Genomic DNA, 13006 nt, shown 5'->3' on the forward strand with positions numbered 1-13006 from the left:
TGCAAATAGGCCTGGAGTGTAATAAACTCCATTGCACACATTAGGTCTAAACACAAAGAGGAAATCGCCATTACCCCAGAAGAATTTCATAAATATTGCATTCAGTCCATTGAAAAAATTAGTAGTTCAATAAACAAACCCCCTGAAAATGCACTTAGTATCATGGACAGCTGCTTTGAAAAGCTTCCCCCAAGCACCTTCAATTTCACAGAAGTGAGCACAGATACTATCCCAAAAATAATGAAAACTTTCAAACCTTCAGTTAGTGTTGATTACTATGATACGTCATGTAACTGGTGGCTTACATTAGCCACCTGTTACTTATGGCTGTAGTTGGTCCACACTATTCTCTAGCCTTATAACTATTCACACTGAAATTTCTATAATTGTCCGGTGAGATGGCCCGATCAGAAAAGCAACTGTTTTGCTGTAATTTAACATGTTTCATGTGCAGTACATCTCCCCTGATCCCACCTACTCTGATCAGGGACTTCCCTGATAGGCACCAATCAGCCACAGTGAAGGCCATCTAGTACAGTGGCTGTTGCCAGGTGTCCTGATGCCCCAGGAAGAGGAGCATCTAATCCTTGGCATGCTGGGGAGCTAACAGCTCCGTCATCATCAGTGTGCTTCCTGTGTTGTTATAGGGCTCAATCAAAAGGCTACTAACAATCCCACCATATTGGATTGGCTATCATATTGGATTTCTAGGGCAAATAAGAGCCTACTGAGGTATTGTGTGCAGATATCTTCAGCACTGCATACAGTAGGTGTTATTTAAGGTGATCTTCCCCAGTCAGTCCACATGACAGAAAAATTGGAAAATGGAGGTCAGACCCAAAGGAGATACAAATTACTTCAGCTGAAAGGAGTAGAATGAGAGAATATTCCAAGAAATGAAATAATGATGAGTTCATACTGGAATATCAACAATTATTCAAGGATACATTGCTACTCAATGTAAAGATGGCACAATGAGTTGCAGATGGGGAAACGAAAAGACCATTATGCACTGAGCTTCCCGCGAAGGCTTTCTTTAGGAAAGAAAGGAAAACACACTCACATAAGCAGGCACACCTCAGGCAAATATGACCACTGTCTTTGGCAGCTCTGGCTGGACTGCAAATGTTGAATTGAATGAAATCTACAATCCACAGTGGGGCAGGAAAGGGAGAGGGATAGCACAGTGATTGTGGCAGAGCTGCTATATGACACCGTTGTTTTCACAGGTGGCCCAGCCTCTGTGGAGTTGGATAAGCCTGTGACAGGAGTAGAAAGTGCACAGTGGGTGGACTGGGCCGGTCTTGCACTTTTCTCTTCCACAAGGATATATCTGTGACAAGAGGCTGAGATTAGGAGTGGCATAAGGATGGACTAGGATGATGTGGAGGTGGGGTGGGTGACAGAACACCAAATTAAGAGGAGTGGAAAGGACCTTGGGTAGGATGACCCTCATTTCAGGGCATGATGATAGATAATCTAAGCCATGATGAAAGATGTGGTTTAGTTGTTCCACCCTGGATTGGTATCTGGTGCCAAAGGGAGCACGCTTTTGTAGGTGGTTCTTAGGGGATGTGGGAAGATTGGGGGAGTGTGGGAATGTGGCACAGGAAATCAGATTGCAGACTATGTCTGGAGGATAGTACTGTCTATGAAGGCCTTTGTGAGACCTTCAGCATATGAGGCAAGGGGGTTCATCCCACTGCAGATATGCCATACCAGTGTGGGCAGTCTTTACAGGAGGGATTTCCACACCAAAAATGACACTGTGTCTTTTGATGTGCAACTTCTGACGTCATTGTTCTCAGTGAAGATGAGTAGCTGAGACTGGTAGGTGCACATATCTCCCAGATGAAGATGGCTGTGGAACTGACCACACAACTGACACCTTATTACTTAACAATAAGAAGAAGGTGATGCCCAATGTTGCCAGCACACCAAGACTGGGCCACATGGGCCTGCAAAAGTCCTACTAGATCAAGACAAACACCGAGAGTGGGTTTGTTGATTATAGGGCACTCCAACATTAGGTGGGTAGTGGGTTCCTCAATGAAATAACATGGATGTTGGGAAAGAAGATCAGTATGTGGTTAGTACCTTTGCCAGTGGGGTTTCTGCAATTTGTGGAAGAAACTTGTAACATTATGTGACTGCCTTATCATTTTAAATCATTCACTAATCGAGCAGTCCCTCGGCAGCAGCTACAGTTAGCAAATAATGTTGCGAGAATGTAAAAGGTGAACGACATGTGACGTAACTTGTTTATTGTCGAAGCGCCGTCAGAGATGCAGTGAGTTATTGACATTGAAAACCGTGGTGCGAAAAACGGACAGAAGAAGAACACTTTTACACTTTTTTTTTATGTACGAGGTATTCTCGATGAACAGTTACTCATTTTTCTCTTGTAACTTGTGTCGGATGCGCATGTCTTGCCGCCGTATTATTATTGTTAAAAATAATATTATTTTAGTGTAAAGTAAAAGTGCAATACTGCATAGCAGCAGATTTATTGTGCGACGTGTATGTGAAAACATCAAAAGAATTATTTTCATTACGAGAAGTGCCAGTCAAAACGGCATCCATGTTAAATCCTTCATTGCAGTGTAAGTTCATCTATTAATTGCCATAAATTCAGAGTTAAATGGAACTGTTGTATGGACTATTTATTTAATATAGAATCTATGTCTCACTCCTTCACGAAGTTATTTAATTTTCTTTATGTTTCTGCCAAATAGAGAGTTCACAGTCACGAATTCTTTCGTCGAAATCGGACGGAAGTTGCATGCTGCGAAATATTTTCTCCGCGCCATATTCTACTGGTAAATGCATGATAAACTACGGTCCCTTAGGAAATTCATGTTGAGCTATCCAAAAATAATTATATTTTGAATAGGCATTTACTCTCCTCTGCAATGCAACTTCCGACTGATCAGACGATCCAACAAGAAACAGCCGCACACGGTCGGCTTCGCAAATATGTTTCACCGCAGATTATAGCTATATTTTACAACACAGAAGTAAACATATTGTTATAATTAGCGACTACGAATGGGGATATTTATAACTGTATGTTTATGTATACTCATTACGTAAACATATCGTTATAAACTCTGCTGTCAGCCTTTAAAAGCAGTACGTGCAACCAGCAGCAAATTGTAGCTCATTTCAGCTTGAATGGTACTTGCTGCCTGGGCTCAAAGGCTGTCCTTGGTTTTGTTAGACAGCTGGCTAGAATTGATAAATACAGTTAGCCAAGCACATAGTGTGGAAGTACAGCTCACTGTCTTTAGTACTGCACTGAAATAAAGTACAGTCCTCTGTCTGGAATCAAGTGGAAGCCCAAAAACGGAAGTGAGATCTCAAATGCAGATTTGTAGACTTCCACTATCAGGTGACAAATCGTAGGGCACTCATCAACAGATAAGGTGTGGACTACATCTACATCTACAGCCATACTCTGCAAGCCACCTGACGATGTGTGGCGGAGGGTACCTTGAGTACCTCTATCCGTTCTGCCTTCTATTCCATTCTCATATTGTTCGTGTAAAGAAAGATTGCCGGTATGCCTCTGTGTGGGCTCTAATCTCTCTGATTTTATCCTTATGGTCTCTTCGCGAGATATGCGTAGCAGGGAGCAATATACTGCTTGACTCCTTGGTGAAGGTATGTTCTCGAAACTTCAACAAAAGCCCATACCGAGCTACTGAGCGTCTCTCTTGCAGAGTCTTCCACTGGAGTTTATCTATCATCTCCATAACGCTTTCGCGATTACTAATTGATCCTGTAACGAAGCGCACTGCTCTCCGTTGGATCTTCTCTGTCTCTTCTGTCAACTCTATCTGGTACGGATCCCACACTGATGAGCAGTATTTAAGCAGTGAACGAGCAAGTGTACTAACCTACTTCCTTGGTTTTCGGACTGCATTTCCTTAGGATTCTTCCAATGAATCTCACTCTGGCATCTGCTTTACCAACGATTAATTTTGTATGGTCATTCCGTTTTAATTCACTCCTAATGCCTATTCCCAGATAATTTATGGAATTAACTGCTTCCAGTTGCTGACCTGCTATATTGTAGCTAAATGACAAAGGATCTTTCTTCCTATGTATTTGCAGCACATTACACTTGTGTATATTGAGATTCAATTGCCATTCCCTGCACCATGCATCAATTCGTTGCAGATCCTCGTGCATTTCAGTACAATTTTCCATTGTTACAACCTCTCGATATACCACAGTATCATCTGCAAAAAGCTTCAGTAAACTTCGAATGTTATCCACAAAGTCATTTATACATATTGTGAATAGCAAAAGTCCTACGAACCTCCTCTGTGGCACACCTGAAATCGCTCTTACTTCGGTAGACTTCTCTCCATTGAGAATATGCTGCGTTCTGTAATCTAGGAGCTCTTCAATCCTATCACACAATTGGTCTGGTAGTCGATATGCTCTTACTTTGCTCATTAAACGACTGTAGGGAACTGTATCAAACACCTTGCAGAAGTCAAAAAACATGGCATCTAACTAGGAACCTGTGTCATAAAGGAAATGGCTATTTGATTAGCAGAGTACAAGTGGCATGCACATCGCTACTCTCAGTGGATTCAATGATGAATTCACTGTTTTAATTGGAACAAAATCACCCATTTTATTGTCAGAAAACAACATTTATACATAGAGATTGATATAAGAAAATGTTAATTAGGTTACAATTCCTATGTAAATCTTAAATTCACTTTGGAATTTATACTGTAAAGATAGGCCACATGCCAACAGTGATGGAGTATTTATTGCTGCACAGAAAGAAGTCAATAGTATCTAGTGATATTATTAAAGATTCTAAATGTGAAATAATCTGGGTGAGGGTAAGCATCAAATGTATTGCAGAAACTTCAAGAAAGAACTAAACGGCACAACAAAATCATATGCACGACATTGTTGCTATATAACAAGATACATAGATGTAGTACACAGCAGAGAGATTAATATAAACATTCCACTTCAACGCTTCCACTAAATGTTTATCTTACTAAATGCAGTACTTAACACATTCCGATTGTTGTTGTTGTGGTATTCAGTCCAGAAACTGGTTTGATGCAGCTCTCCATACTACTCTATCCTCTGCAAGCTTCTTCATCTCCCCGTACCTACTGCAACCTACATCCTTCTGAATCTGTATATTGTATTCATTGCTGGTCTCCTTCTACGATTTTTAACCTCTGTGCTGCTCTCCAATACTAAATTGGTAATCCCTTGATGCCTCAGAACATGTCCTACCAACTGATCCCTTCTTCTAGTCAAGCTGTGCCACAAATTTCTCTTCTCCCCTAGTCTCCTCATTAGTTATGTGATCTACCCATCTAATCTTCAGCATTCTTCTGTAGCACCACATTTCAAAAGCTTCTAGTCTCTTCTTGTCCAAACTATTTATCGTCCATGTTTCACTTCCATACATGGCTACACTACATACAAATACTTTCAGAAACGACTTCCTGACACTCAAATCTATACTCTATGTTAACAAATTTCTCTTCTTCAGAAACGCTTTCCTTGCAATTGCCAGTCTACATTTTATATCCTCTCTACTTCGACCGTCATCAGTTATTTTGCTCCCCAATAGCAAAACTCATTTACTACTTTAAGCGTCTCATTTCCTAATCTAATACCCTCAGCATCACCCGATTTAATTCGACTACATTCCATTATCCTCGTATTGCTTTTGTTTATGTTCATCTTATATCCTCCTTTCAAGACACTGTCCGTTCCGTTCAACTGCTCTTCCAGGTACTTTGCTGCCTCTGATAGAATTACAATGTCATCGGCGAACCTCAAAGTTTTTATTTCTTCTTCGTGGATTTTAATTTGTACTCTAAATTTTTCTTTTGTTTCTTTTACTGCTTGCTCAATATACAGATTGAATAACGTAGAGGATAGGCTACAACCCTGTCTCACTCCCTTCCCAACACTGCTTCGCCTCTACTCTTATAACTGCCATCTGTTTTCTGTACAAATTGTAAATAGCCTTTCACTCCCTGTATTTTACCCCTGCCACCTTCAGAATTTGAAGAGAGTAATCCAGTCACCAATGTCAAAAGTTTTCTGTAAGTCTACAAATGATAGAAAAGTAGGTTTGCCTTTCCTTAATCTATCTTCCAATTTAAGCTGTAGGGTCAGTGTTGCCTCACATATTCCAACATTTCTACGGAATCCTAACTGATCTACGCTGAGGTCGGCTTCTACCTGTTTTTCCATTCGTCTGTAAAGAATTCGTGTTAGTATTTTGCAGCCGTGACTTATTATAGTTCAGTAATTTTTACATCTGTCAAAACCTGCTTTCTTTGGGATTGGAATTATTATATTCTTCTTGAAGTATGAGCGTATTTCGCCTGTCTCATACATCTTGCTCACCAGATGGTAGAGTTTTATCAGGGCTGGCTCTCCCAAGGCTGTCAGTAGTTCTAATGAAATGTTGTCTACTCCTGGGGCCTTGTTTCGACTTAGGTCTTTCAGTGTTCTGTCAAACTCTTCACAAAGTATCATATCTCCCATTTCATCTTCATCTACATCCTCTTCCATTTCATAATATTGTCCTCAAGTACAACACCTTGTATAGACCCTCTATATTCCAATTAATGATCTTAAATATTTAAGAGAGACATGCGATAATGGGTTGGTGAGAATATCTGCAGATTGCTGATTTCTTGGCACATGCTCAATGGATTCTTGAATCTTCTCATGGACGTAGTGTATGCTTTGACCTCTTGTGAAATTCAAGATTTTTGGCCAGTTTAATAGCACTTACGTTGTGAACAAGAAAACTGGAACACTCTCCAGAGCTGAAATTTCGTCATAGAGCTTAGATAGCCATATTCCTTCTCTTGCCCCTTCACTGGCAGCCACATAGTCCGACTATGTTGTTGACAGTGATATGCAATGTTGCCACCTACTAGCCCAGGCAACTGCTCCTCCACAAAATCTTGCAACCACTCCACTAACTGAGCGTCAGGTTGCAGGATCACTGGCATCATCAGCATCAGTACATATCTCCACTCTTCTGTTTGCATGGCTAGCAACATATTTTATACCCAATGACACTGAACCTTTTATACACTTCAGGATTCTTTTTACCACAGACCAGTGATTTTCTCGAGGATTCTATAAAACTTTGACACATAGCTCACTACAAATGCTATATCCGGCCTTGTACCAACAGCTAAATACATAAGACAGCCAACTGCTTCTCGATATGGAACATTAGTTGGTTAACTCATTTGGCTGCAGATATTGCTCAATTGGAGTTGACACAGGATTTGTCTCCGTCATGTTAAACTGTCGAAGAATATCTTTAGCATAGCTTTCTTGATTAATTTCTGTTGATCCGTTATCATGACATACAATATTAATATTTAAGACATACTCTACTGGCTCGACAGTAATTTTAAACTCATCTTGAATTTCCTTTAGAAAAACTTCAATATCCTTCTTCTTACTTGCAGATATTAATCCATCATCAATATACAGAACTACCATCAACTTGTCATTGCAGTTTTCTTGATAGAACAAATGCGGATTTGCCTTACTTTCCAAAAGCTCAAGATTTATTAAGAAGTCCTTGAACCGTTGGTTCCAGCACCTTGGAGTTTCTTTTAGTCCACATAAACTTTTATGAAGTTTGCATATCCGATCAGTTCCATCTCTAAATCCCTCAGGCTGCTCCATATATATCTCTTCTTTTAAGAAGCTATTCAAAAGAGCAGATGTTACATCGAATTGTGCCAACTGAAGTTGCTCACTAGCACAAACACTCCAAATTGCTCTAATTGTATCATATCTAGCAACAGGACTGAACGTTTCATTATAGTCAATACCTTTTTGTTGACAAAATCCACGAACGACTGGTCTTGCTTTATAGCAATCAATTTTGCCATCAGCCTTAAGGTTAATTCTATAAACCCATCGGTTTGTAATGGGCTTACGGTCTGGTGGCAGAGGTTCCAAAGTCCACGTAACATTTTCTTTCAATGAAGTCATTTCTTCCTCCATTGCTCTTCTCCAGTGTTCACGGTCTACAGAATTAATAGCCTCTGTATAATTCTTTGGCTCATTTATTTCAACCAGCATTATTTCAATAAGGCGCTCTGGTTTCTTCAGTTGTTGCCTATTTCTTAATTCTCTAGAACTTTCTTTTGTAGGTTCCTTAAACACACTTGCATCTTCACGACCGTTCAGTTCTTCACTGCCTGTTTCACTTGGGAGTAACGCCATTGTCCTACTAGTTTTCTCAGATTCAAAACCAACATCCTTACTCCAAATAATCCGTTTTTCTGATCCAATCCACACCTGAAAGCCATCAATGCCATCAGAATAACCAACAAAGATTCCTGGTTTTCCTTTTGGATCCCATTTCTTTTGCTTTTCCTTCGGAATATGAAAGAAACACTTCACCCCAAAAATATGAAGTTTATTTAACTGTATCGTCTTTCCAGTGAATACCTCATAAGGTGTTTTGCCATTCACACGACTTGTGCCAGTTATGTTTAACACGTAAACAGCTGTGTTTACTGCTTCTGCCCACAAAAACTTAGGCAGGCTCTGAGCTAGCAACATGGTTCGAGCTAGTTCCACAACTGTTCTGTTAGTGCACTCAGCACATTTATTCTGCTCTGGAGTATAAGGATTTGTGATGACGAGTTGTAAGCCATTTAATTTCATCAAATCTTTAACTTCAGTATTATCAAATTCTCGTCCACTATCACATTGAAATGGTTTTGGTAGTTGACCACAAAAATTCTTCACAATGGTCACCATTTCTGCAATCTTCTCTGCAGCCTCAGACTTCTGCTTGAGAAAATATATCAAGCGTAATCTTTAAAAGTCACAAGTGAAGCAAAGAAAATATTCTGCTCCTCCCAGCAATTTACACTTCATAGATACACACAGATCAGCATGAATCACTTCCCCAGGTTGTATGGCACACTGCTGTTGTAACTGAAAATTGCTGCGATGCTGCTTCCGCTTAACACATGCCTCACAAAATTCTTTGCCGAAATCTTCAACTTAACACCACGTTGCTTCCAGAATTGTTGGACATGACGTTTGTTTTGATGACCTAAGCGTTCATGCCAAATTTGCAGAGAGTCCTTTGATGCAAGATTTACCTCAGGATCACAAGGCTGAATTTCTTTTGTCACTCGAATCAACATCTTCAGTAAGTTGCCTCTACGTATGCCACACGCTTTTACAACGCCATTGTTTCGGAACTCACACTTGTCTTTCGATGAATAAGTCTAATCCCTTGTGTAAATAGCAGATGATGCAGAAAAGAGATTTCTCCGGCCTTTTGGAGTATACAAAGCATTATCCATATGGCATAACTTCCATTTTCCATCGACAAAATCTTCAAAATAAATAGTCCCTTTTCCTAGAGCGTGCATAGTCGAATCATTTCTCATTCATATCTGCAGAGGTTTTGGAAACTTAGTAAATGATGTCTATCACACAATTTTCTTAGCCATGTGATTCATCGTTCCACAATCAGCGATCCACGAGTCCTCGTCCAATTCTACACTTATTACTTCACCAATGAAAACCTGGTCAGGCAAATCACTTTTAGTTTGGTTGTGGACGGTTTTTTGTTTGTGTTCCTCATTTGGACATATTTTTTTACTATGGCCAAATCCACCACAACCGAAATATTTGAGCTTCTTTTTGTTTGTAGACTTTTCGTACTTGACGAAGAAACATACTTCATAGTGGTGCCGTCGGTATTTTTAATGTTTGCTTTGGTAGCGAAAATTGCAACAACCTCGTCTCATTTCTCCCTTCGACAAGGACGACGACTGACATCAGAAATTAACACGTCCATTAAATGTTTGTTAATGTTTGTTGATCTTCAGATATTGCCCACCACGACTGTTGCATACTTTCATAACTGTCTGGCAGTGTGTCAAGTAGTCGCACCATTAACGATGATTGATCAGGTTTCACATTGAGTTGCTGCATTCGAAGAACCAAGTTTTCAAAACGAGTTAGATGTGTCACCATGTCATCGCCTGAACTCATGTAAAAATTGAAGAATTCTGACTGAAAAGAATGTGCAGCTTGCTTTGTTTTCTCTTCAAACAAGGCATGTAGCTTGCACCACATATCTCGTGCACTCTCACATGCAACCAACAACGCCATGACTTTTGCTTCTACAGTTCTAACAATAATCTGACTCGCTGCACGATCAGCTTTGTCCCATGTTTTTAACGCAGCATTAAGCACATCTATTTATGTACATTAAGCCAAAACGCTGCTTTGTGTAGCAGTTGTTATTGTTGTGACTTTATTTTCATTGGCTGTATGCCTATGTTGACTCGAAAGCCATTTTCAAGCACTCTGCATCATATAGTACGGTATTTAGATCATGTATCTATGAGTTTACGTAATAAATAATTATTTTGTACATTTGGCGTAAGACTTATTTCCATATTATGTCGTTGATGCTCTTGCTGGCAGATGTCTTACTTGGTGCGTTTATAAGCAAAGCATAAACGAAATTTTAAATTACTTGCTAAGTAATGTCACAGCAGTGGAATTTTTATTTGTTGGCCAGGATCATTATGATCTTGTTAACATTTTGTAAGTGCATTCGTACACTGGCGTTTACAAAATTAATTCTAATGACTGCAGAAAATTTTATATAGGCCAAACGGGCAGAAATATCCAAATTAGATACCAAGAACATACCAGAAACAGTGACACAAACCTATCAACATTATTTAACCATGTGAAAACTGAAAATCACAACGTAGACCAGACTGAAAAGTCGATGCAAATTCTGCACGTAACACCAAAAGGCCCAACATTGAACTTTCTGGAAGAGATATGATGTAATTTTAGTTTCTTACGATAAAATAACACACGTAAAGTTAAAAAATATTACATGGTTTTTATTAAACTGAAAGGCGTAACACAACTACTGAACATAAACGCATGGTACAGCACTTAATGAAAGTCACACAGAGAATCATTAAAATTGTAATCTTAACACCCCTCCTCAATTTACATTTAACGCTAACAAAAACTAAAATAAACCCAACAAGCTCCTCAAAGCAATGAATCTAGGAGCTCGTAAGCCTTTGGTAAAAATATCTGCAATCTGGTCCTCCGAACGTGCATGCTCGGCCGTGATGATCCTGCGGTGGTGAAGTTGACACACACGTCAATGTTCCCTTGTTTTCAGTAACCGTATACAGGACTGATTATCCTCAAATATACAAATTGGTACCTGGAGTGAAATTTGAATATCATCCAGAAAATATTTCACCCAGAGTAACACAGCTGCAGCTGTCGCCAGAGCTACATATTCTGCCTCTGTAGAAAACAGAGCAACACTATTCTGTTTCTTTGTCGCTCAACAAACGGTGTTTCCAAAACATTTTAATAGATAACCAGAGGTAGATCTTGCGTCTTCTTTTCTATTCCAGTTTGCATCAGCATAGGCCAGAAGAACTTCTTGATTCCACTTTTGATAATGTAGTCTCATATTGACGGTTCCTTATATATATCTCAAAACTTTTTTTAAGCTTTTCCAGATTTGTTCCGATGGATTGTTTTGGTATCTGCTCAAGAAGTTGACCACAGCACACAAATCAGGTCTTGTTGTTGTCATTGCATACATGAAACATCCAATCAACTCTCTGCAGGGCTTATTGATCATTTTTCCTTCCTTCATTTCCAGTTTAACTTCCATAGGCGTCTTGACTGGATTACAATCTTGCATGTTGAATCATTGTAGCAAATTGTTCACATACATTTGGTTCTGATACATTTCTCCGTTGTTCATAGAAGTCTCGATTCCCAAGTATGATTGTGGTTCTCCCAGTTCCTTTATTTTGATCTTCTGCTTGAACTTAAATTTCACTCTGTCCATTTCCTCTCTGTTATTTCCTGCCATCAAAATGTCATCAACATAGAGCACAATATAAATGACAACTTCCTTTAAAATCATACAGTAAAGATATTTATATGCTTCTGACTGAGTGAATCATACAGACATAAGAAAGGTATGAATAGAGTGATTCAGTGCTAGTGGTGCTTCATAAAGTTTCTGTAACCTGCAAACCAAATCAGTTCTGTCTTTCAGTTCTTCTGGAATACCCAATCCTTCAGGAATAGTCATGTATATTTCCTCCTTGAGTAATCCATGAAGAAAAGCGTTGGCGACATCAAATTGCTCCAGAACCAGTCCTAGGTGGATTGCAATAACTAGCATTATTCTAACAGTTACAAGTTGAGCCACTGGTGCATATGTCTCATCGTAGTCAAATCTCCTTATCTGTGAACATTCTTTGCCACAAGTCTAGCCTTGTGTCTTATATTTCCATCCTTGTCCTTTTTTAATTTGAACACCCACTTACTGCCAATAGTCTTCCTTCCAGGCGGTAATTTAACAAAGATCCACGTCTTGTTTTCATTTATAGAGTCAGTTTCATTCTGTACAGCTTTATACCAGTATTCCTTATCTTCATGGTTTACAATTTCCTTGTAACATTTCGGTACATCATCCACAAATGAATCAGCATTGAGTGCAAGAACAGCGTAGTCTTTCAAATATTTAGGAGGGTTCCTCTTGCTGGTAGAACCTCGAACAGTTTTCTTTTCTGATAAATTTTCAGCTTCCTCTTTGTCACTCTTCAGTTCTGGTATGGGAATTCTTTCATGACCCCGATCACTTGGTTTGGCACCTTCTTCGGCGATGTCTTCTTCATTATCATTCTTCTCGGATGATTTCTATACAGATTCTGGGCTCCAGTCCTCAGCTGGTTTACTTTCAAAGTCAAATATTCCTTCGTAGACAGCAATGTCCGGTGACTATTTTTTCTTCCTCTGGACACCAAAGCCTGTGCTGAGCGCACTAACAGAACAGTTGTGGAACTAGCTCGAACCATGTTGCTAGCTCAGAGCTTGCCTGAGTTTTTGTGGGCAGAAGCAGTAAACACAGCTGTTTACGTGTTAAACA

Source organism: Schistocerca americana, chromosome 3 (assembly GCF_021461395.2).
Source record: "Schistocerca americana isolate TAMUIC-IGC-003095 chromosome 3, iqSchAmer2.1, whole genome shotgun sequence".
Taxonomy (NCBI): Eukaryota; Metazoa; Arthropoda; class Insecta; order Orthoptera; family Acrididae; genus Schistocerca; species Schistocerca americana.